The 22,381-nt window shown below is 42.0% G+C and overlaps 1 long non-coding RNA gene across 1 annotated transcript in view; it reads right to left on the bottom strand.

Moving 5' to 3' along the window:
* Positions 1–7,473: 7,473 nt before the first annotated feature.
* The window catches only part of LOC128111187 (uncharacterized), a 129,844-nt gene continuing 114,936 nt past the window's right edge, over positions 7,474–22,381 (bottom strand). Inside the window, exon 11 of the long non-coding RNA XR_008218518.1 lies at positions 7,474–7,718. This is a non-coding gene — a long non-coding RNA (uncharacterized LOC128111187). The remainder of the gene's footprint in view (positions 7,719–22,381) is intronic.

Genomic DNA, 22,381 nt, shown 5'->3' with positions numbered 1-22,381 from the left:
CTTATAACCCCACATTTTAATTTGTTAATAGATATTCATTGACTCTTAAGAGGGACTCTTGGTTGCCTGCGCAGGCAAACAGAGACAAGTGGGGTGGGCCCTCCATTCTTGGATAGAACAGTGGGGTCCTGAACAAGGGCCTGAGAACAAGACACTAAAGGCAAAGGAAACACTGCAAGAAAAGGGGGCAGTGGGGGCCAGGCAGTGGCCGTGGGGTGTGAAGGTGGGGTGAGGAACTCCAGATGGATCATGGGTTGGGGTGGGAGTTGGGAGGCAAGAGCAGAATGAGGAATCTGAAGCAGCAAAGACTACTAAAGAGAAACTTATTTCTCTCAACTTTGACCTTAACAGCCCCCCCCGCCCCCCCCCCCCCCCCCCCCCGCCCAATAAATGTCTGCTTTTCGCAGGCTGGGAGAGAGAGTCAAATCCTTCCCCTCATTCTCTCTCTCTCGCCAAGGCAGAGGATCAGGTAAGCTGTATTTACAGGGTGAAATCACACCCCAGAGAGCTCAGATCTTTTCTAAGTTCTCTTCCAGCTCCCATAATTCTGTGTCTCTATGACTTTTCCCGATAATAAAGGAAGAAGAGAATATTGGGAGCTTAAGTAGGTCAGATACTTGACAGAAGAGTTGCCAAGAGATCATTCTCTTCAACTTTCTCTGCCTAGCGTATCACACAATGGCTTCAGTGGCTTCCCTTCCCACTAAGAAAATCCTAACTGGGCGTAGCTTTAACCTCTAAGAAATGACTTGAAAACTAATTAAATGTACAGAAAGACTTATGAAGATAGGGTGAAAGGAACTGGTCTCCAAGGAGTCTAAAAAATACAGACCAAGCAACTAGAATTTGCTGATGTGTCGACCGCACCATCCGGAAGATGGCGTGTCTGTAACTGGGGTTGTCAGGGCGAGAGCCTGGACTTCAGCAGTCCTCCAAGAGTCCCCACTCTGCAGTTAAGAAGACAAGTAATGGTTCAAAGAAGAGAAAGGAGGTTTTTATCGAGGTGGCCACTCTGAGAAGAGCAGCAGATAAAGGGGTACAGCCACCCCATGCCCATCTTCAGGGCATTGACATGAGCTTTAGATTTAAGTAGAGGAAGAGTTGGAGCAAGAGTCAAGGGGTATGCATGGTCAAGTAGACATGATCAAGGTGTGACCTGCTTAACCATTGTCTCAGTTGTGGCTGGCAAGGTGATCCGAAGAGTTCTTTTCGGCTTTCATCACTTGCAGGGATCAATCTGGCTCCTGCAAGATGATCAGATCTGTAGTCTTGCTACCATGTATAATTACCTTCCTGAGAGGGGAGTCTGTCTCATGAGGTTTTGACCTTCCTGGAATGCAAGGGTTTAGGACAATGACTTAGCTCTGTGACTTCACTTTGGAGGGAGATGAGATGGGCCAGGCAGCTCCTGACCCCTTGAAGGTCACCATGCTGACCAGTGGAAGTAAGCAGTCACCCAAAGTAAAGGACACAAACACAAAACAGAGGTAGAGGTGCCAGGCTTTCACACTTCTTTGAGCTACCATGTGGGCCCAAGTGAGGAGTCAATGCTTTTTTAGAAAGTGTAGTTTCTAAGTTGCCTGTTTCACACCCTTTTGGAAGCCTGTGGATAGTAAACACTTCTTAAAGTTATAACGTGTGGATTCAGTGATGAAGACAGAAAGTACCAACTAGCCATCTCAATAGCCACACAGACACATGTTTCATGTGTACATGGTGTAAGTGCGTACACACACACACACACACACACACACACACACACACACACACACACACTCCTCCTCTATCCCAGGAATTATATTTTCCCATTTTAAATAAGAAACTGGGATTTTTTTTTTCCCTCTTATATATCACGTGAGCTTGGGTCAGGTGTGACTTAGTTTCTGTGTCTGAGTATCTCAGAACAAAAATGCATGTGCCTTAAGCCACTGAGCTTAGAGGTGATACCAGCAGGGCCTGTGGCACTGACTGAGCAGCCCGCCCACCTCTCCTTCTAGTAACACTTGTCTGTTTCTTCTCTAACATAACTACCCAGGAATGCTGAGCAGCTCTGAGCCTTGGGCTCACCCCGCCGTGGGAACGGACTGGACATTTCATGGAGAATCTGCGGTGGGACTAGAGCTTTGATTTCTCCTCTTTGGGTTCTCTGAGTCCCGCTGAGGCTGTCACCCTGGGCCTCAGCAGTCAGACTGCCCATCTGAACACACTTAGCCGATCCCCTTTGTTCTGGAACTGCCTCCCCAGAGTACAGAGCCAACAGTTTTGCCATCCCAGATACTTGGTCTTGAGGGGCCAAAGGATGACTTCACTGGAACAATGGTACAACTTATTATCCTTGCTAGGCTCCCCTTGTTCTCCAACCCCAGCCAGGCAGACATGGCTAACCCCACGCTCCGAACCATTACACAGTTCCCTCTCTTGCACTATTTACCCACTTCACCAGGCCCACCCTGAGCACCTGACCCATGCCGCCTTCTGCGTGGACTGATTCCCCTGTAGTTCTCACTGATTCCCATACCGAGTGTTTAGAACTTGTATACAGCCAACCATGAGAATGGAGCTAGAACATGGAATGTGCATGCAGTCACAGAGCCTGGAGACCAGGACGCAGCCCAGTAGAACTATGTTATCATTTTAGGATCAGCCAGCCAGCCAATGCCATTTGAGATTTTTAGGCATGCTGAAAGTGATGTTTGATGAAGGAAATGGAGAGTTGCAATAACACCCTGGCACAGGATGCCACTGGTGCAGAAACCAGGCAGGAAATGCCTACTCGTTAGTATGCCTCTGCGTGGCTGCATCTTTCAAGCCTGATTAATACTTAATGTGACTGTCTTAAAATCTGTCACTATCTGGCAGCGCTCACATGACTGCCAGTGACAGAGCACAAATATTTGTATTAGAGTGATGTTGTCTGGGAGGGTTAGATGACTAATAAGTTTTGCCTGGCCACCCACAGAGATTTGGGTTTCTAATTTATCTGATAGAAATGTTCACCAAAAGTGCTAGAACTAGAATGGAGTGGTGGTGGGGGGAGGGGAAGGGTAGGTTGTTAGTGGCTGGCGGGGAGGGGCTTTAATTGTTGAAAGGGTGGTCTACTGCTTAAAGGGACTCATAAGAAAATTAAAAAGTCCTCAAAAATCCTGCTGGAGCCAGGGCAGAAGCTCATGAAACTTGGAATTCCAGCAGACAGTGGTCTGAAGAGAGGAGACTTTGTCAAAAAAAAAACAAAAACCTTTAAAATCTCAAAGAAGGAGGGTGAGGGAGGGGGATAGCTTTGCTTCAGGCAAGACAATAGTAATTATTTTTAATTTCAGAGAAAATGCATACCAAGTACCAACTGCTGTAACTTCAGCAATTCACCCAGAGCCACACTAAATGTTCCCGAGGAAGCAAGAACATTCTGGAAGCTGCTGTTCAATGAGCAGCTGTGTAGCTGTGCAGTTAGCAAACCTGTCTACCTCAGGCAAATGTTCAGTCAGTTTGCCTTTAACCCCTCAGGGGTCACATGGGCATTATGCTCTGGTATTTCTGACTTCTCATGGCAGGGTCAAATATTTTCCCAGTGTAATCAAGCTATTCAGAAGTGCTAGATCTTGGGAGAAGTGTTGGGGGGGTGGGTTATGGCCCTAAAACTTTGGGTTATTTTATTTTATTTTGAGATAAACCCAGCTATGTAGCCCAGGCTGGCCTGGACCTCAGTATGTAGCCTAGAATGGCCTCCAACTCTCAATGTTCCTTCCTCAGCCTCCCAAGTGCTAGAATTACAGCTGCAGGCCACTCTACCTGGCTCAGACCTTGAATTTAGTCTTATCGCTACCTTTTGCCAAGTAAGTAACCTTGGGAAGTTACTTAACCTCTCTGGGCTCCAGTTTTCTCCTCAGAAAAATGACCGTATTTACCAGTGGTGATTTCAAGCACAGCATGACTTAACATAAAATCATCATTCCCAGAGACTCAAACCTTCCAAATTCTTGGCCCCCATTCTTCCCCCCACTGCTTTTTTCCTATTCCTCTATCTTACTTCTCATGAAGCATTACTTTCCAGCCACTCAACACATATTCTTAGCCCCTTAGACCTGCTGCCTTACCTGGATACTCCTCTTCATGACATACACACCATATTTCAGACATGATAACAAAGACAGTGATTCAAATGAAGGCAGGACAGCAATCCTCACAGGATGGGCACTAACAGAAGGTGCCTGTACAACTGCCATATCATCATCATCATCATCATCATCATCATCATCATCATCATCATTATCACCACCATCGTCATCGTCACCATCCATTAGGTACCTGCCATGTGCTGGTTTATAAAAGATGACTAGCCTCTTGGGTCCTACAAGATAAGACCCAATAAACTGCTGACAATGCCAAATTAGTCTATGTTAGAAATCCAAATGCCACATGGAACATTGGGAGTATAAAAAGGAGAAACTGACAGAGAAGATGGGTTTGTAGTCAATGGGTAACTCTGAAAGCTAACAATGGCATAAGAAGAGAAAGGGGATAAACGTGGAGCTGTGAACCAGCCAGTGATGATCCACAGAGGAAGCAAATGAACAAGCTAGTCTTCAGGAGCATCCTTTAACAAACCTGGAGGTTGAGTGTGTTCTGTGAGCCCTGCTTACAGTGCTGAAGATTCCTAGACGAACATGTTAGACTCAGTCCTGGCCTCATGGTACTCACAGCTCAGGGTGAAAACCATGGGAAATTGATCCTATTGGCATAATGTTAGAATTTTACCCCAGCTTTGAGTAGAAGAATGAACAGTACTTCTAAGGCTACCTGAACAAGGCTGTATAACATGGGCAAGAGTTGAAAGGTGGTTAATTGACTGAAAATTTGTGTTTATATGTAGCTTTCCAGAAAAATACATGATTGAGAGCACTGGGTGATTAAATTTAAGAATAAGCTGAGAACACAGAAAATAATATTAATAGGTATGGTGCTTTGAATGAGAATGGCTTCCATCGGCTCATAGATTTGAATGCTTGGTCACTAGGGAATGGCACTATTTGAAAGGATTAGAGGGATTAGGAAGTGTTGCCTTTCTGGAGGAATGTGTCACTGGAGGTGGGGTTTGAGGTTTTCAAAAGCCCAAGCCAGGCCCAGTGTGGTGGTATTGTGTTCCCTGAAATATTGTGCACGCTAATAAACTTATCTGGGGTCAGAGAGCAGAACAGCCACAATATTAAACATAGAGAATAGACAATGGTAGCACATGCCTTTAATCCTAGCATTCCAGAGGCAGAGATCTACCTGGATCTCTGTGTGTTCTAGGATACAGCCAAGCATGGTGACTCACACCTTTAAGCCCAGAAAGTGAGCCTTTAATCCCAGGGAGTGTTGGCAGAAAGCAGAAAGGTATATAAGGCCTGAGGACCAGAAACTAGAAGCTTTTAGCTGGTTAAGCATTCAGGCTTTCGAGAAGCAGTTCAGCTGAGATTCATTTGGATAAGCACTCAAAGGCTTCCAGTCTGAGGAAACAGGATCAGCTGAGCAACTGGCAAGGTGAGGTAGCTGTGGCTTGTTCTGCTTCTCTGATCTTCCAGTATTCACCCCAATAACTGGCCTGAGGTTTGATTTTTATTAATAAGTACCTTTAAGATTCATGCTACAGCCCAGTGTCTCTCTCTTCCTGATGCCTACAGATCTAGATGTAGAACTCTCAGCTGCTTATCCAGGACCGTGTCTGCCTGCATGCTATCATGCTTGCTGCCCTGATGATAAGGGATTAAACCTCTGAAGCTGTAAGCAAACCTCAATTAAATGGTTTCCTTTATAAGAGTTGCTGTTGTCACAGTGTCTCTTCACAGCAATAGAACAATGACTAAGACAGTAGGCATATGTAGTATGTCATGACCTCTAAATAATTAATGTAGAAATTATACTACATCTAAAGGCCAAAATCTTCACACCCTGTTCCCAGATTGTCAGCCAAATCTCTGCAAAACAATTAGTAAAACATTTAAAACTTCTTGACTCCCATGTGTAAAGGGGATGTCAACATCCTACCTAGGAATTTTAGACATCCCTAAACAATGCAGAAAGCCCCTGTGGATGAGAACATATGCTGTTCTGACGTGTCTAAATCATAATCCATGCAGTCTTCTGGCTATCAGTTAGCAGTGCTTTACTACACTGTGAGGTAAGACAGAGAGCAACTGTCTCCCAAGAGCAGCAACAGCTATAAACTGCTGAAGCCCAGGTTCATTTCCAGATCCTCTACTCATCCACGTTCTTGGTGTCTCCTCGGCTTCTGCTCAGGATCCTCTTCATGCTATCAGCCTCTCCCCTCCTGTACAGGGGCTTGAGAGCTCTCCCACTTCTCTGAAGCCTTAGACTCTTTCATCAGCCCCTGGATCATTTACCCACCTGTGCCCTGAACATTTCTCCCTGGGAATTCCCCAGCAGAAATGTCCACACTGGCACCATTATTTCCACTCTGCGAATCTGACCTTCTTCCTGGGTTACTTCTCAGTTCAGGAACTAGTGGCACCGTCTCCTGTTTCTCCATCTTGAATCCAGGAGTTCACGGCTAGCATTTGTCATTCTGCAGTTACTCAGGCCAAAAGATTGCATTCTTCTAAGTAGCTCTCAAACTCCCCAACGCCTATGGCCATTATCCCATTGACTCTTTCTTATTATAGGTGTCATCTTCTCTTCTAATCCATTCTATCACTGGAATAATCTTTCTAAAATATGAATTTAACCATCTTATCCTTGTCAATTTATTTATTTATTCATTGCAAAGAGGTGTTTTGTCTGCATGTATGTCTGTGTACCATGTGTGTTTTTGATACCCACAGTGACCAGAAAAGGGTGTCAAGTCATCAGTGACCGGAGTTACAGGTGGTTGTGAGCTGCCATGTGGGTGCTGGGGAAAGAGCCTGGATCCTCTGGAAGAGCAGCCAGTGCTCTTAATCTCTGAGCCATCTTCTCATCCACTGACTGTCTCATTCTTGCTTAAATCTTTTCCTGGCTTTCTGTCTTTCATATGAACTCCAAAGGGTTCGCACAGCATCTCAGGACCTGGCTCTGTCCATTTTTCTTCTTCCCTCAAACTCTACATTCCAGCCATCTTGGATGTTAATGCACTGTCCAATTCCAGTTCCTCTGCTTGGATAGTTTCTACCTTTTTCAAAACATTTTCTTCTAGCACCCCTTTTCTGTCTCATTAAGTGAAGCTTGTTTACCCTACAATGTAGTCCTAATTCACTCTCTGCTAACTGAAACAGCATGGGCTATATTACAGCAACAATACACCCCTAAATTGTGATGACTTTGCACTACAACATTTTATTGTTTGACATTTAATTTGGAAATAATTTCAAACTTAGAAAAAGCTGCAAAACTAGAAATAGAATGGAAAGCTCCCATATACCTCCTTTATAAAAATTTTCTTACTGTTAACATTTACCCCATTTACTCTGGTATTTGAGGGGAAACAACATGAATTATAGTCCTTTGCCATTAAACACTTCGGTGGATACATGCTAAGACTAGGCGGGCCTTCCACTAACTATAGTACACATCTATGCCACAGTAATGTGAGAAATCCACAGGAGTCTGCTTAAAGGGTAAAAGGAATTTATTAGGAAAGAAAACTCACTAAAACAGAATAGGAGAATCGTCACAGGGTCCTGGAAGGCTGAAGTACTGTTGCACTCTGTTCTGCCACCTGACTCAGTCCCCACCATCCAAGCCTACTGGGAGAGAAGAGAGCAGTGTAAGTGGTCTAAGTTCTTAAGGGTAGCCCTGAGGCCATGCCCCAGAGGCAGGTACTTCAAGGTTATAGGTAGAACAGTTATCTGCTACATCCCAAGGGGCTGTACTTCAAAGTCATAGGTAAAACAGAAACCCACTACACCACAGTTTAACATTCATGTAATACTCTTGAAATCTAACTTGACATCCATAGTCCTATTCCATCGGCTGATCCAACTATGTCTATAGCATTTCCCCATGCAGGATCCAGTATAGAGGAAATATTTCATTTAGTCATCATGTCTCTTTAGTCTCCTTTAGTCTGGAGCATTGCCACAGTCTGTCTTTGTCTTCCATGACATTGACATTTAAAGTTTATTTCTCATATCTCGTCTAAAAGAGAGTAGGCAGCTCCTCTCAGTGTCATAGCTATCATCTCTAGCATATGTGGTCTCCCAGGCCAAGGCAAGACCTGAGCAAGCATGCAGACCCTTCTCTTGCCCTCACATAGCATTAGTGAGAATTAATCACACATCATATTAAAAGCAATGGGCTGAGAACTGTGGAAAACAAATAGACAAGTACCAATAGTCTACTACACTTTCTACGTGTCTGTCATGAAATTTAGTATGTACTATTACAAACACATGTACAGATTCAATGCTATCATAGCAGGGGCCATGTTGGTCAATGCCATCTCTCCAGTCCCTGCCGTTTGTCCCTCATATGTCCTTAGAGCATAGTCAGGCCTCCTAAAATGTTCGTTAAATGAGTGAACAGTCAGGAGTCCTGAGTTTACATACTGTCTCAAATATCATTCAGCCTTCTATAATCATACATTGTTCTAATCCTAGGATGCTCAAAATAGAGTCTAGTCATTGACTGCGGTCAAATGTCTCTCTAAACTCTATAGATAGAGAATTCTAGAATCAACAATGTAAACCTTAGTAACGATCATAAAGAAAGCAATAACTGATTGTGGTTTGAATTTTTTCCTGTAATGTCTACAAATTCTAAGACGACCACTGTCAGCTTAACAGGATACATGAGCTACAGAGAAGCCAAGATAACATTTAATTCATATAAATGAGTCATACTTCCAACAAGTCTCCTTTAACAACTTCTTGGAGACTTTCTGTCTCTTCATGAACCTTGGCTAGGATTGAACCCATATGCAGAGGTTATTAAGAATAATAGCCAAGATCTTAAAGTCCTCAGTCTTACAGCTATAGATACATATATCTGCATCACCAGACTGGCAAGTGACCATGCTGATGGTAGAGCTCAGGCTGAATTGCTCATGCGCGCTCTCTCCCCCTTTCCCCTGCTCACCTGGCCCCCTCCCATCCCTGAGCTGCCAATGCTGGCTTAGTTGTTCCTATCTCACCAGCCAAATTCATCTCTGAGATGTTTTCTCCCCAGGCCCAGGCTTTGAAATCTCTCACTGCATGTGTAATTAGCTATCTCCATGTCTGTTTTTCACCTCTAGCTCCAGGAGCCAAGTCCCTGTTTTCTTCACCTTCATCTTCCCCAAGCTGGCCTGTTAATTGGCCAGAGTGGTTATACATCTGATGGCATCAGCTTCAAGGCTCTCCCATAGCTCTGTGGTTTGCTTCCTGGGAAACCTCAGCTTTGAACTACCCCTGAAATTGGAGTCGGGTTGGGACATCTAAGCAAATGTGATATGGCACGCGGAGGCCAAGGAAACCTATGCATCATCCCGCTGCCTGGTAATGGCGGCTTTCATCGCATTTCTTCCCTTTAACACAGCACAGTTAGCTCTTTTGTAAAGGCTTTACCTTGAACATCACTTACTAATTAAGCCCATTTCTCCCTGCCCATTTCTTTGTACTGTAAATGGGATTCAGCCCTGGCTGCCTTGTGATTTGCAGCCACAGAGTTACAAAGATGCAAGGTGCCCAGAGAGCACTCTGAAGGTGGTGGGAGAGTGGCAGAGAAATGACAAATGGTTTATTTGTTCTAGGAATTACATATCCTTCTGGACTCTCTTACTGAGTACTGAATTGTTTTACACGTCCTCCAAAATGTAGAAAATAAGAATTAGGCATTTGGAAAGCTGCTGTAAAGGATTAGTGCATTTGGCAAATAATGTGAAATAATCTTTTTTTCAGCCTTGCATTTTCTTAATAGCTAACACTCATATAATGGGTTATTTTATGGCAGTTACTATTTTAAGCACTTAATGTATAAGGACTTTAAATCCTTGTACTAGCCTTGGGAAGCAGATAACATTATGATGCCTACTTTACAGAAACTGGGGTACAAGGAGATAACTGGGTATTGCATTACATTTCCTGGGGAGTCATAAAGAAACATCATTCACTGCAGAGAGGGCATTGGCCAGCCAAAGAAAGGATTCCATCCAAGTCCGGCTTAGTGAACTAATGAGTTTCTTATGGTTCCTTACAGGAGCGTGAGTGACTGCTTCTGAATGCCAACCCCTGAGATCTGCACTGCTGGAGCCCCCACCTCCAGTCAACCTTCTGCCTCCTGCATATCCAAGCATGCCTTAAGTCCATAGGCACCAGAAGGACAAAGAGTGGTGACTTGAGGGGTCCCTGCAGGTGTCACGGCAGGCAGGGAAGTGAACTGCTAAGAGGTGAGAATGAAAACTCAGAAAACTTCAGATTGACTTCCTCGACCTGGATCAAGCTTCAGGGAGTCTGATGCATTTAAACACAATATAATCCCGTGTTTTAAAAAGTTTCCTGGGAGAATACAATCCCTGGTACACAAAGAAGTGTAATTACATCAAAACTCAACTCAGGTTAAATGTCATTTCTTCCAAGAAGATAGGTTCTGGAGACAGCCTACCTGTATTAGCTTAAGGGCCTAAGGAAGGATCAGACCTGGCTTGGTCATACCAATAGTGTGAAGGTCACTTTGACTATTAGCCACCTCTGGTCCTGGTTGTGGGAACTTGGGAGAGCCTCTAGATATACAGGTAAAGTAAGGATCATTTAGTTTACTAGCCACCTCTTGTCCTGGTTGTAGGAGCTTTATATAGCCTGGCCCAATAGATAACACAGATCACCAGGCTATTAATCACCTCCAATTCCCAGATTTCTAGATGGAAGAACATGTTTTACATCTTTTCCATTGACAAGACAATCCTGAGTGCTTAATATTCCTGGTTTCCCTGGAGATCTGTGGGCATGAGGACTTTCGTGTTCCTAATGATGACTGGAATCTTAGATGAGGATCTCACGACTCTCTTCCTGCCCCTAACAGGGGATGTTAACAAGCCCACTACCATTACCACAGATCTACCTTTAACTGTGCTTGTTGCTTTCTTTTTGTAGCTACAATGTCTGCAGACTAAGGCATTCTGTAGACCTTGGCAGCAAATCTGCTTCGTGATGGCCAATGGACATGTTAGGCTAGGCAGAAACAGGTCTACTGCATAAGTCAGAATCTGAACATGGAAGTTTGACTTCAGAGCCAATATACTTTACCTCTACATCCAATCTGCACGAGAGAGAGAGAGAGAGAGAGAGAGAGAGAGAGAGAGAGAGAGAGAGTAAATTTCTTCCTTAGTAAGTGCTTATCATAAGTAATTGCTGAATCTCAGTCTGTCTGTCCTTTGAAGACTAAGGAGAGCTGTTTTATGGAAGGGTAGCATATTGGTGGCAATGCCCATAATGTGCTTACCCAGGAAACCTATAACATGCATATGCTCCAAAATTGTACTTAGTGTCATTGTCATCTTTGCCGTTCTTTATATATCAATAGGGCCTCAACAACTTGATCAGTAACTTTATATGTAACTATAATTACCAGACAAAGATGAATTCCTTTAAGCCCAAGCTCTGAGTTATCATATGAACATTAACATTTACCATTTTCAGTGTTGAAAATTTAACCTTAAATAGCAAACATCACGGAGAAAATGAGAAACTCCTTGAAGGTTTCACCTGCCCCTGCTACCCCCCCCCCCCCCACCGCCCACAATACGTGGGGTTTTGGTCTCAGAGCCATCATTATCCTGCAGAGCCACTGGGTAACCAGGTCAACTCCAAGCTCTTTGGGTCCAATCAGAATGGGCTTGAATGTTGGTCAGTGGCCTCACTGGAGTCTATTCTATTCTAGAGTTCAGCCCCAGGACCCTGAAGCCTCCTGAGAACCCTTCATATTGAGTGTAGACTGTCCCAGGCACCCCAGAAAAAGCTCTGAAAGAAAGAATTCCCCTGAGAAGAAGTGGAAAACAAGGAAGTAAGGAATCAATTCTCAAGACCTTCTGAATTTCATGGACCCATTTGAACCTTAAAATAAGCCCAGAATAGTTGAGCTTTAAAATGTGAGCCCCTACTGAAACTTCTTTCTTGGAAGAAAAGCTATGAACCCCACAGTCCCCCTACCAGGACCTCCTGACCACACCAACCACCTAACCAGAGGATGGAAGCCCACAGGAAACACAAGTGGAAAGGGAGCTTAAAAGATGGCGGCCCCTTGGAAGTCTAGCTGCACAGGGTCTATCACTGAAAAACAGGCAAGAATGATCAGACAGGGCTTTCTGTCTTGCCTGGGGTCCTCTGAGGCAAAAGATGAGCCTCAGAAGTTTCTGGGGAACCTGTTCTTTGAACAAGGGGCACCAATAAGTGGCACCAAAGCTGGGGTTTTAAGAAGGAACTTGAAAGGGATAATCCTGATGTGTGGTTTTTGTCAGGAAAGGATGAAAACTGTCACTAGAAAAAGAAAATTGTGTATGAAAGGGCATCAGCCTTTCTCATCTCCCTAAAAGAGCAAGAGGAAAAGCATCTGCTTAGCTGCTGAACATTTTGCTTAAAAAGCAAAGAAAAATCTCTGAGCACAGAGAACTAACTGTGCCTCTGCATAGGGCAAGGATTTGTGGTCAAATTAACACTTCAACACGAAGAAATTGTTGTTAAAATCTCCAGACACGAAATTAATATAATTAGGTAATAGCCCCTGAACTCAAAATCTCTCAGCAAGTTGAGAGGGAGAAAAAGGAGCTAGACTGGACCTCATTAAAATGAAATGCATAAATCCAGCCTCCGAAGGTTGCCAGGAAGGGAAAAGCATGGTAATTGCAAACTCAAGCAAGACTGATGAGCAATGATCAAGCACAAAAGGTTCAGAATTGGGTATCCAAAAGCCCAGGATCACGTCTGGCCAGCAACTACATGGTCCTGGATAAATGGCTCAACCTAATGTCTCATTCTATAGCATAATCCAACATCCTTGAAACACAGGCTTCTAGATCCCACAGCCAGGATTTCAGATTCTATAGGTGTAGAGTTGGACTCGAACAAGTACAATTCTAATGAATCTCCAAAGGGAATAGATGCTGCTGGACAAGGGCCATGACTGGGGCATCATTGGATCTGCCTGGGTTTCCAAGCCAATGAATAAACTGGAAACCAGACAGTCTCAAAGCTCTTGCCCTGCTCTAAAATTCTATGAAATGAGCAACCTGGAGAATGTGGGCGTTAGATCAAAGATCTAATCAACAGCATGGATAGTTTGGACACTGCTTGCACTTTCAGGAGGAAATGGTGCACACACATGGCCAGCAAGGAATGTATTCAGACAATCCCACTGACTTACTGAAGACTTGAAAACAGAAGCGGACTGTGAGTGATATGTCCTGGAAGGCAGTAGCCATTCTGTCCAGAACCAGGTGCTTCTCCACCCCTGTTAAAAATGTAAAAGACAGGTTGCTGTGGGATGTCTTTCTGTACCCTGTGAATATGTGTTGCTATGATTGGTTAATAAAGAAGATGCTCTGGCCTATGGTGAGTCAGGATATAGCCAGGCAAGAAATCCAAGAGAGAGACAGAAAGAGGAGGGCAGAGTGAGGAGTTGCCAGCCAGACACAGATGAGGCAAGATGACAAGGCAGAACTGAGAAAAGATACCAAGCCATGTGGCTAAACATAGGTAAGAATTATGTGTTAATTTAAGTGTAAGAGCTGGTTAGTAATAAGCCTAAGCTAATGGCTGAGTAGTTATAATTAATATAAGCTTCTGAGTGATTATTTTATAAGTGGGCCGCAGGACTGCGGGAGCTTGGCAGGACCAGAGAAAATTTCCGACTACAGACAGGGAAAACCAGAAATGCCCTCACTCAAAGCACAATGCTTTTACAGTGCCAGCCCTCTCCTGAGGAAGGGAAACACAAATGAGGAGAAGAAAGGCTCCATTTCACAATTCCAGGAAGGGAGGAACTGTCTGCAAAGACAGACACTATTGTATGAAGAACTTCAACATTACACCATCAAGATGGCTCAGTGGGTGCTTGTCCCACAAGCCTAATGACCAGAATTTCATCCCAGAACTCATGTAAAAGTTGTAAAAGAGAGTTGACCCCACAACAATCGTCCTCTGACCTCCACATGCATACTGTAGCATGTGTACCCACAACACACATTGTGCACAAAAGACTTATTCACACTAATAAAAATAATACAGAACAATTTTTAAATGATTAAATGTAAAGTCAGTGGTTAGTTTTGTCATCCTTGGCCATGTTCATATGTTACCATATATTATACATATTCATATGTTCATATGTTACCATATAAACATGTTTGCTATGCTTGGTTTCTTAATAGGAAAGAAAAAACGCAGTGAATTCCATGGCCAGTTGAAGGGTATAAAAGCCCCACGCTCATTTTCTGCTTATTAATTGAGGTAAGTCAATAGTGTGATAAGCTTGGAGTTTTTGATGTCTTTTTATTATTTGGGCTATTACCTCTGCAATTATTTATAGATGTAGTATGTATCTGTTGTAACCATAACCTCACTATGAGAGTGTGTAAAACTATTAGGTAACTTTGCTAAAACTTAATAGGAATATATATCTTTTCATCATATTTTAATTAGTTGAGTTTATATATGTATATAATTAAACTTGTGTAAATTTCTTAGAAAAAAATTAGTATACTTTTGACATTTGCATGCTACTTTTTGAACAATATCTGCCTTGATCACTTCCAATAAGCTTTCTGTAGTAAATCTCCCTCTCTCTCTCTCTCTCTCTCTCTCTCTCTCTCTCTCTCTCTCCCTCTTTCTGTGTGTGTGTGTGTGTGTGTGTGTGTGTGTGTGTGTGTGTGTGTATTCAGTTATTCCTGTGTTTAAAAATGTGGCTTCACAATGAAGCAAACTTAAGTAAGAGATACTGAACAAGTTTCTTCACCCCTGAACCTCAGTTTCCTTCCAGAGAAAATAAAGATTAAGATTTAAAAAAAAACAAACCTTGCTTCATAAGGCTATTGTAACAGTTGCTTTAGTTAATAATGTATAATACAGCAACACATCTGTAATATGGTAGCTGTTGTTATAAAATAATATGACATGTTTTTCATTAAAATATTTAATAAACTATGTATAGAACTTTAATAAATATTAAATTAACTAATTAGTTTCCAACTTAAAATATTAGGCCTTTATTTCCAAGCTTAACCTCAAAAAATAAGATGGAAACCGTTAGACCCTAGGAGCGGAAACAGTGATAAATGTGGTCACCTCCCAAGTAATGGCCATGGGGTAATTTTATGAACTTGTCCTTCTTGTTAGGTCTTGAGCCATAAATTATATCTAATGATTTATGTTTGAAATTGGCTCTTTGGATCAAATTTATGACTTTAACAATTAGATCTATTGATTTTCTTACCACAGCTTTCTATAGAAAGTTTCATGCCCTAATTGCTATTTCCACACACATATATCCCCATTCATGTTGACATCTGAACATAAATCCTTGGTTGGAATCATCCAGTCACATTTCTAAACAGCTCAAAGCATTAGATTAATTATTGTGTACAAAATGGCCCAGGCTTTGTCCCAAGGTGCAGTCTTGTTAGGGGCTTGAGTTTTATAGGTGGTAATAATTGATAGCATCGATTAAATCAGCAAACATTTAGAAAATCACTACAGGCATGGGCGGGGCTCTGGGCTGAGCAGCTGGGAAGAGGTATAGACATAGAAATGCATGATCTTAAAAACCTAAAAGGATAAATGCTATCTGTGATGGCTGGCTTTAATTGTCAGCTGGACACAATCTAGAATCATTTGGGAAGAGAGTCTTAATGAAGGATTGTCCACATTGGCATGGGCTGTGGAGGACTATCTCAAGTATGTTAACTGATGTTGGAAGACCCTGCCCAGCGTAGGTGGCATCATTCCCTAGGCAGGGCTCCTGAACTGTGAAAGAGTAAAGAAAGTGAGTAGAGAACAAGCAAGCAAGTTAATATGTATGAAATTGTTTCTCTTTGCTTTTGACTATGGATGTGATGTGATTAGCTCACTCAGCTCCAGCTGCTGTGACTTCCCTACAATGACGAGCTATAACCTAGAATTATAATTTTAGCTTATAAGCTAAAACAAACCCTCTCTCTCCTAAAGTACTTTTTCAGGGTATTTTAGCAGAGCAATAAATGAAATGAAAGCAATATCTAACAACTATCATAGGTTTTAAAAAATGAAACATAGTATCAAAATTGAGAGCTCCAAACAGATTTATAGTTTAAAAGACAGGAATCTCTTCCTAGTATGAGTGACCATGTAAGACAAGCCAGAGGAATACACATCAAAGGATCATAAAGAGAGATGGGATTTCTCTGAGATGTCATAGAGAGAAGTCATCCTATAATTAAGGAATCGTGTATACAAAGATACTGAGACACCAGAGTGGGGTTTCCTTTGACTCCAGGAAACATGGATATGTTTGTTTAACCCTTCTGCAGTCAAAATAATTGATATAAACAACAAGGGAAAAACAGGTAGTTTGGCTCACAGTTTTAGGGGGTTCAGTCCTGATTACTTGGCCCCATCTGCTTGAGCAGAACATCATGGCTGCAGTAGCATTTGACAGAAGAGTTTCTTCATCTCATGGTAGGCAAGAAGCAGAGAGAGAGGGGTTAGGGAAGAAGCCTGGGTCAAGATGTTCCTAAGAACCCACCCTTCCAATGTCCTGCTTCCTCCCACTAGGTCCCACCTCCTATGGTTTCCAGAACCTCTCAAAATAGTGCCACCTGCTAGGGACCATGTTCAGTTTATAAACCTGGAGGAATATCTCATATTCAAAAAATAACAATGAGAAATATAGCAATTAGACAATGCTAGTTAATATCAACTGACATTCACTGTGTGCCTTCTGTTAGAGGCTCTTTGTTACTATGCTTAGCTGTTTCTAGTGTGGCTTTGAACTCACAGAGATCCAGAAGGAACTCTGCCTCTGGAATGCTAGGATTCCAGAGTGTGGAATGGGTGTGAGTGCCACCATTTTCTGGCCTCTATATCTAGTGGTTGTTCTGTTCTCTGACCCCAGAAAAATTTATTAGGGTGCACAATATATTGGGGAACACAATATCACCACAGAATATACTTCCATATCCCTGAAAATACTATTAGGGCCAAGCATATATTCCAAAAATTGTTCAGCTTGTTCCTGGAAATACTTAATCCTGGAACACAGGACTGCAAAAGTAAAACAGTTAACTTCTAGACCCTTGCCTTGTCCAGGCATGGTGACCCACACCCAGGATCCCCACCCCCCCCGGGAAGCTGAGCCAAGCAAACTGCAAGCTTGAGGTCTGCCTGAGTTAATACACTTAGACCATCGCTCAAACAAAATACCCTTGCCTCACAGGACCTACCATTCCACAGTGATTGTCCCAATCTACTCACACCCAACCTCCTCACCTTGCAAAACCCACCTTGAAGTAAAGCAGCCTTCATCTTACCCCAAACCAATCCCCTCTTTGTGTACACACACACACACACACACACACACACACACACACACACACACACATTGTTGAAGTATGATTTACATTAACACACACACATTGTTGAATTATGATTTACATTAAAAAATCTATACATATTTAATGTATAAGTTTGATAAAAATAGATATGAGTAGATACGTGTGAAACCACCAATGCCATGCTCTGTAATAAACCTGTCTCATCTCTTCTGAAATTCCTCCCTTGTTTTTATTGTTTTGGTAATAAGAATACTTGACAACTGACCTCTTAGCATATTCTGGTATGCATTACAACATTACATAGACACAATGCTGTCCACTGCATAGGACTTATTCATCGTGCATAATCAAATCTTTGTACTCCATGACTAACGCCTCCATCTTCGTGCTCCCCAGCGTCCCTGGCAAGCACTGCACTCTCTGCTTCAGTAAGTTTGACCATTTAAAATTCATCCTATAAATGGTATCATGTAGTATTCATTCTTCTTTATCTGGCTTATTTTACTTAGCATAACATCCCCCAGATCCATCCATATGGTCAAAATGGTAAGAGTTCCTTCTCCTTCATGCTGAATGATGTTCCATTGTACGTGTAACTCAGATTTTCTTTATCCAGCACCTACTGATGAATATATTGTCTTGGTCCCTTAGCTGTTGTGAGCGGTGTTGAAATGGCCATGTGAACACAGACACGTCCTTAGGGATTTCTGGACCCTGTGCTAGCTCTCTTTTCAACATTTGGAAGAGCCTCCATGTTGTCCTCCATCACAACCACACCATTTTATGTTCCTCAGTAAAAGTGGTCAAGGCTTTCTACGCATCTTTGCTGGCACTTGCTAACTTCTGTTTCAGTGGGTTTTTTGTTTTGTGTTTAATAACGACTACCCTACAAGTGTGAGTGGTATCACATCACGGTTTGGGTTACATTTACCTTTTTTTTTTTTTTTTTTTTGGTTTTTCAAGACAGGGTTTCTCTGTGTAGCTTTGCGCCTCTCCTGGAACTCACTTGGTAGCCCAGGCTGGCCTCGAACTCACAGAGATCCGCCTGGCTCTGCCTCCCGAGTGCTGGGATTAAAGACGTGTGCCACCACCGCCCGGCTACATTTACCTTTTGAGCAGTGATGTGAAACACCTTTTCATACACTTTCTGTCCATTTGCATATATCTTCTTTGAAGAGTGTCTCTCTAAACCTACTGCAGTTATTTTGTTTTTTGTTTTATTTCAGTTATGGGCTCCCCCCCCCCACACACACACTGAACTGTGTGAGTTCCTTCTATCATTCGCCCACTATTAGATGCATGGCTGCAGCTCTTTCCTCACATTCTGAAGGCAGCTGCCCTTTACTCCACTGTTGTCTCTTTGTTTTACAGACTTTTAGTCTCACATAGTTCCTATTTTCTACTTTTGTGTATGCCCCCTGTTCCTCTGATGCCGTCTCTAAGAAATCATTGCTAAGAGCCCAGCAGGAAGCTTTCCCTCGGTGTCGTCTAAGAGTTTCATGGTTTCAGATCTTAGGTTCATTTGTTTGTTTGGTTGGTTTTCCCCTTCTGTGCAGTACAAGATAAAGGCTTAAAATCATCCTTTTGCATCTGGATATACAGTTTTTATAATACTATTTATCATTCCACAAAACTTTAATGAAGATTAGTTGGCTATGCTGAGTTTATTGCTGATCTCTCAAGTCTGTTCCAGTAGTCTGTGTACCACTTTTTATGCCAATCTCATACTGTTTTGATTGTGTACTTTTGTAGTATGTTTTGAAATCAGGAAGTATTACACCACTAGTCCTTTTCTTCTTCTTAACAATTATTTAGCTACCCGGACTCTTCAGGTTCCATATGAAATTCTTATGAGAATATTTTGGACTTTGATAGAGATTGCATTGAACATCTAGCTCAGTCTGGGCAGTGGGGACATTCGAACAATGTTAATCCTCCCAACTCATAACAATAAATATTATTCGTTCATGTGTGTCTGTTTTCATTGTTTCATAGTTTTCAGCATATACATCTTCTATCTCTTTAGTTCTGTAACATTTTTATTATTTTTTATGTTTATGTAAGATTTTTTAAAATGTCCTTCCTGGGTAATTTGTTTTTACAATAAATATGTTTACCTGACTTTTATATCCTGCAGCTTTGTGGAATTCATTTATCACTTCTAACATTTTTGTGTGGTCGCAAAGGTTTTCTACAAAGAAAGTTGTGTTATCTACAAAACATGTTTATTTTGCCTTTCTGATTTGGACGCCTTTTGTTTATCTTTCTTACCTTCTCACTCTGGCCAGTTCTGGTACTGTGCTGAACAGAACCATAACGAGTGGCCTCTAGCTTTATTCCGGGTCTCAGAATTGAATGAGCATAACAATTGAACATGATGTTATCAATGGACTCCTCACACAGCCTTTTATTAGGTTGAGATATCTTCAGTATTTAACTTGCTAAGAGTTTTGTCATGACATGGCATGTTTTGTTGATTCCCATGGGAGGTCTGCCCATTTCTGAACAGAGGAGGCGTGGATGAGGGGATAGACTGGAGGTGGGAGGAGGGAACAGGAAGAGAGGAGGGAAGGGAAACTGTGGTTGGTATGTAAAATAAATGAAAAAAAATTTAATTAAAAAAGGGGGAAAAAGGAGTTTTATCTTGAAAGAGTTTTGAATTTCTGCATCTATTGAAACAATTGAATGATTTTCATCCCTCATTTTGTTAATGTGGTGTATCATGTCAATTGATTTGCATATGTTGAATTATCCTTTCATTCCAGGGATAAATCACACTCAGATAATATACTCAAAGGTATATTATCTTTATGATGTGCTATTGAATTTCATTTTCTAATGTTTTGCTAAAGATTTCTGCATGCTCCTCAGGGATGCTGCCCTTCAGTCTTCTTCTTCTTCTTCTTCTTCTTCTTCTTCTTCTTCTTCTTCTTCTTCTTCTTCTTCTTCTTCTTCTTCTTCTTCTCCTCTCCTCCTCCTCCTCCTCTCCTCCTCTCCTCCTCTCCTCCTCTGCTCCTCCTCCTCCTCCTCCTCCTCCTCCTCCTCCTCCTTCTTTTTCTGTATTGTCCTTCTGGCTTTTGTAGCTGAGTGATGCTGGCCTCATAAAAAGTTTGGAATCATACTTTGTTCTTCTAATTTTGGTATAAGAACAACTGTATAAATGCTTTCCCTTTTCTGAGTCACTAAGAACACTTGGCATGTGGTGATGTCTTTATTACAGAAAGTCCTGCTTCTTGAGGTTTCAATAGCTGACGTGTTGATAGATCACCACTTTACAGCTGAGGCATCTTAGGCACAGAAAGACACACACACTACCTTGTTCAACTCTCCAAACTAAATGGCAGAAATGGGATTAGAGCTCAGACTCTGATGCTGGAGTTCAATTAGCAGTGACAATAAATGGCAAGTCAGGAGTCTTGACCCAAAGGGGTATTCAAGACTTCTTCTCCTAAAGCCTTCTTGTCACCCAAGAGACTCCTCTACAGCTTACTGTGCATGAGGCCATGCCCCTTCTTGTTTCCTGGTCTGCCTGCCTACCTGTCTGCTTGTTATTGAGACAAGGTCTCACTATGTAGCCCAGGCTGGCCCTGTGTTTAGCTATGCCTGCCTAAGCCTCCCAAAGGCTGGAATTATATGCATACACCATCATATTATACACATACACATGCTGAATTGTGTTTTATATTTCCAAGGGTCTTGTGTTGACTAAGTCCACTGCATGACTCAAACTCAAGTGCTTGTTCTTTAGCTCAGAACACTTAGAAAGGAAAACAAACTCACTGATCAGGAATAGGAAGCTACCCACAGTCTCCCACCTCCAACCGCAACAGTAGACAACATCTACAATGCAGGATCTTCCTCCTTGCCACGATTTCTATCATTCCATCTACACCATATTTTCAGTTTAGCACATCTTATTGCTTTTTATTTTGTGGGCTGCAGGGGAGAAGAATCAGACCTCAGGCATCGCTTCATACTGTCAGATTAGTATTTCCAGTTACTACCTGGGGCTTAAATACTTACACTGAATTCCCAAACTCATGTCCATCAGGCACAGCCTGCCTCACACTGATTCTGTTCCCTAAGGCGATTACTTCAGAAGTAGGAAGCATGGTACAGGGTGGGGAAGCAGGGAGACAAGGAGAAAGGTAGATGTCTTTAACTTATTTCCAACTGAAAGTTCAGAAGAATTCAGGGTCTACCATTTTCTATTGTCTTTTTAAAATGTATTAAACAAAACCTCCATGCTGGCTTAGTCATGCTGTCTAGTGTCAAGTTCACTTTGTTAAAAACTTGTTTTGGAAGTTTTAAGTGTCTGGGTATTTTACCTATAGGTGTGTATTCACACTGCCTGTATGCCTGGTAAGCCCAAAGAGGGCAATGGATCCCCTGAAACTGGAGTTACAGATAGTTGTGAGCCATCATGCGAGTCCTGGGAATCAAACCTGGGTCCTACGGAAAAGAAACAAGTGTTCTTAACCACCAAATTATCTCTCCAGCCTAAGAAGTCTTATTAATAACCATTGCTAATAACTAAGTTAATAATTAAAAAAATTAACCTTAAATGTCAAAAGTCATGTATTTTATGACCACTGTTGAACTGAAATATAATTGGAAGTTCCTTGACTTCTATGTTTTCAAAAGACAATCAAATACAGAAAGAAATATTCATGCACAGGCCAGTATCTTATTTGCCATTTTTAGTTCTAACCTCAAGGTCAGAAAGTCATTTAGAAAACCTTGAGAATAATTTGCTACCTCAAATATATTAGCTTGGGCTGAAAATTCACATCTGCTATAAAACTGAGAATCAAGCTTCTACTAATTACATTAATTTTTTTTTTAAAGCAGACATGGAGAAAATAATGACAATTTTCTGAGACATATCTCTGTACCTCTCTGAAAATTCAGCAC

Source organism: Peromyscus californicus, unplaced genomic scaffold (genome assembly GCF_007827085.1).
Source record: "Peromyscus californicus insignis strain IS unplaced genomic scaffold, ASM782708v3 Scaffold_15__1_contigs__length_86483966, whole genome shotgun sequence".
Taxonomy (NCBI): Eukaryota; Metazoa; Chordata; class Mammalia; order Rodentia; family Cricetidae; genus Peromyscus; species Peromyscus californicus.
The sequence above is the reverse complement of the archived record's forward strand: the minus strand, read 5'-3'. Positions and strand labels throughout refer to the sequence as shown.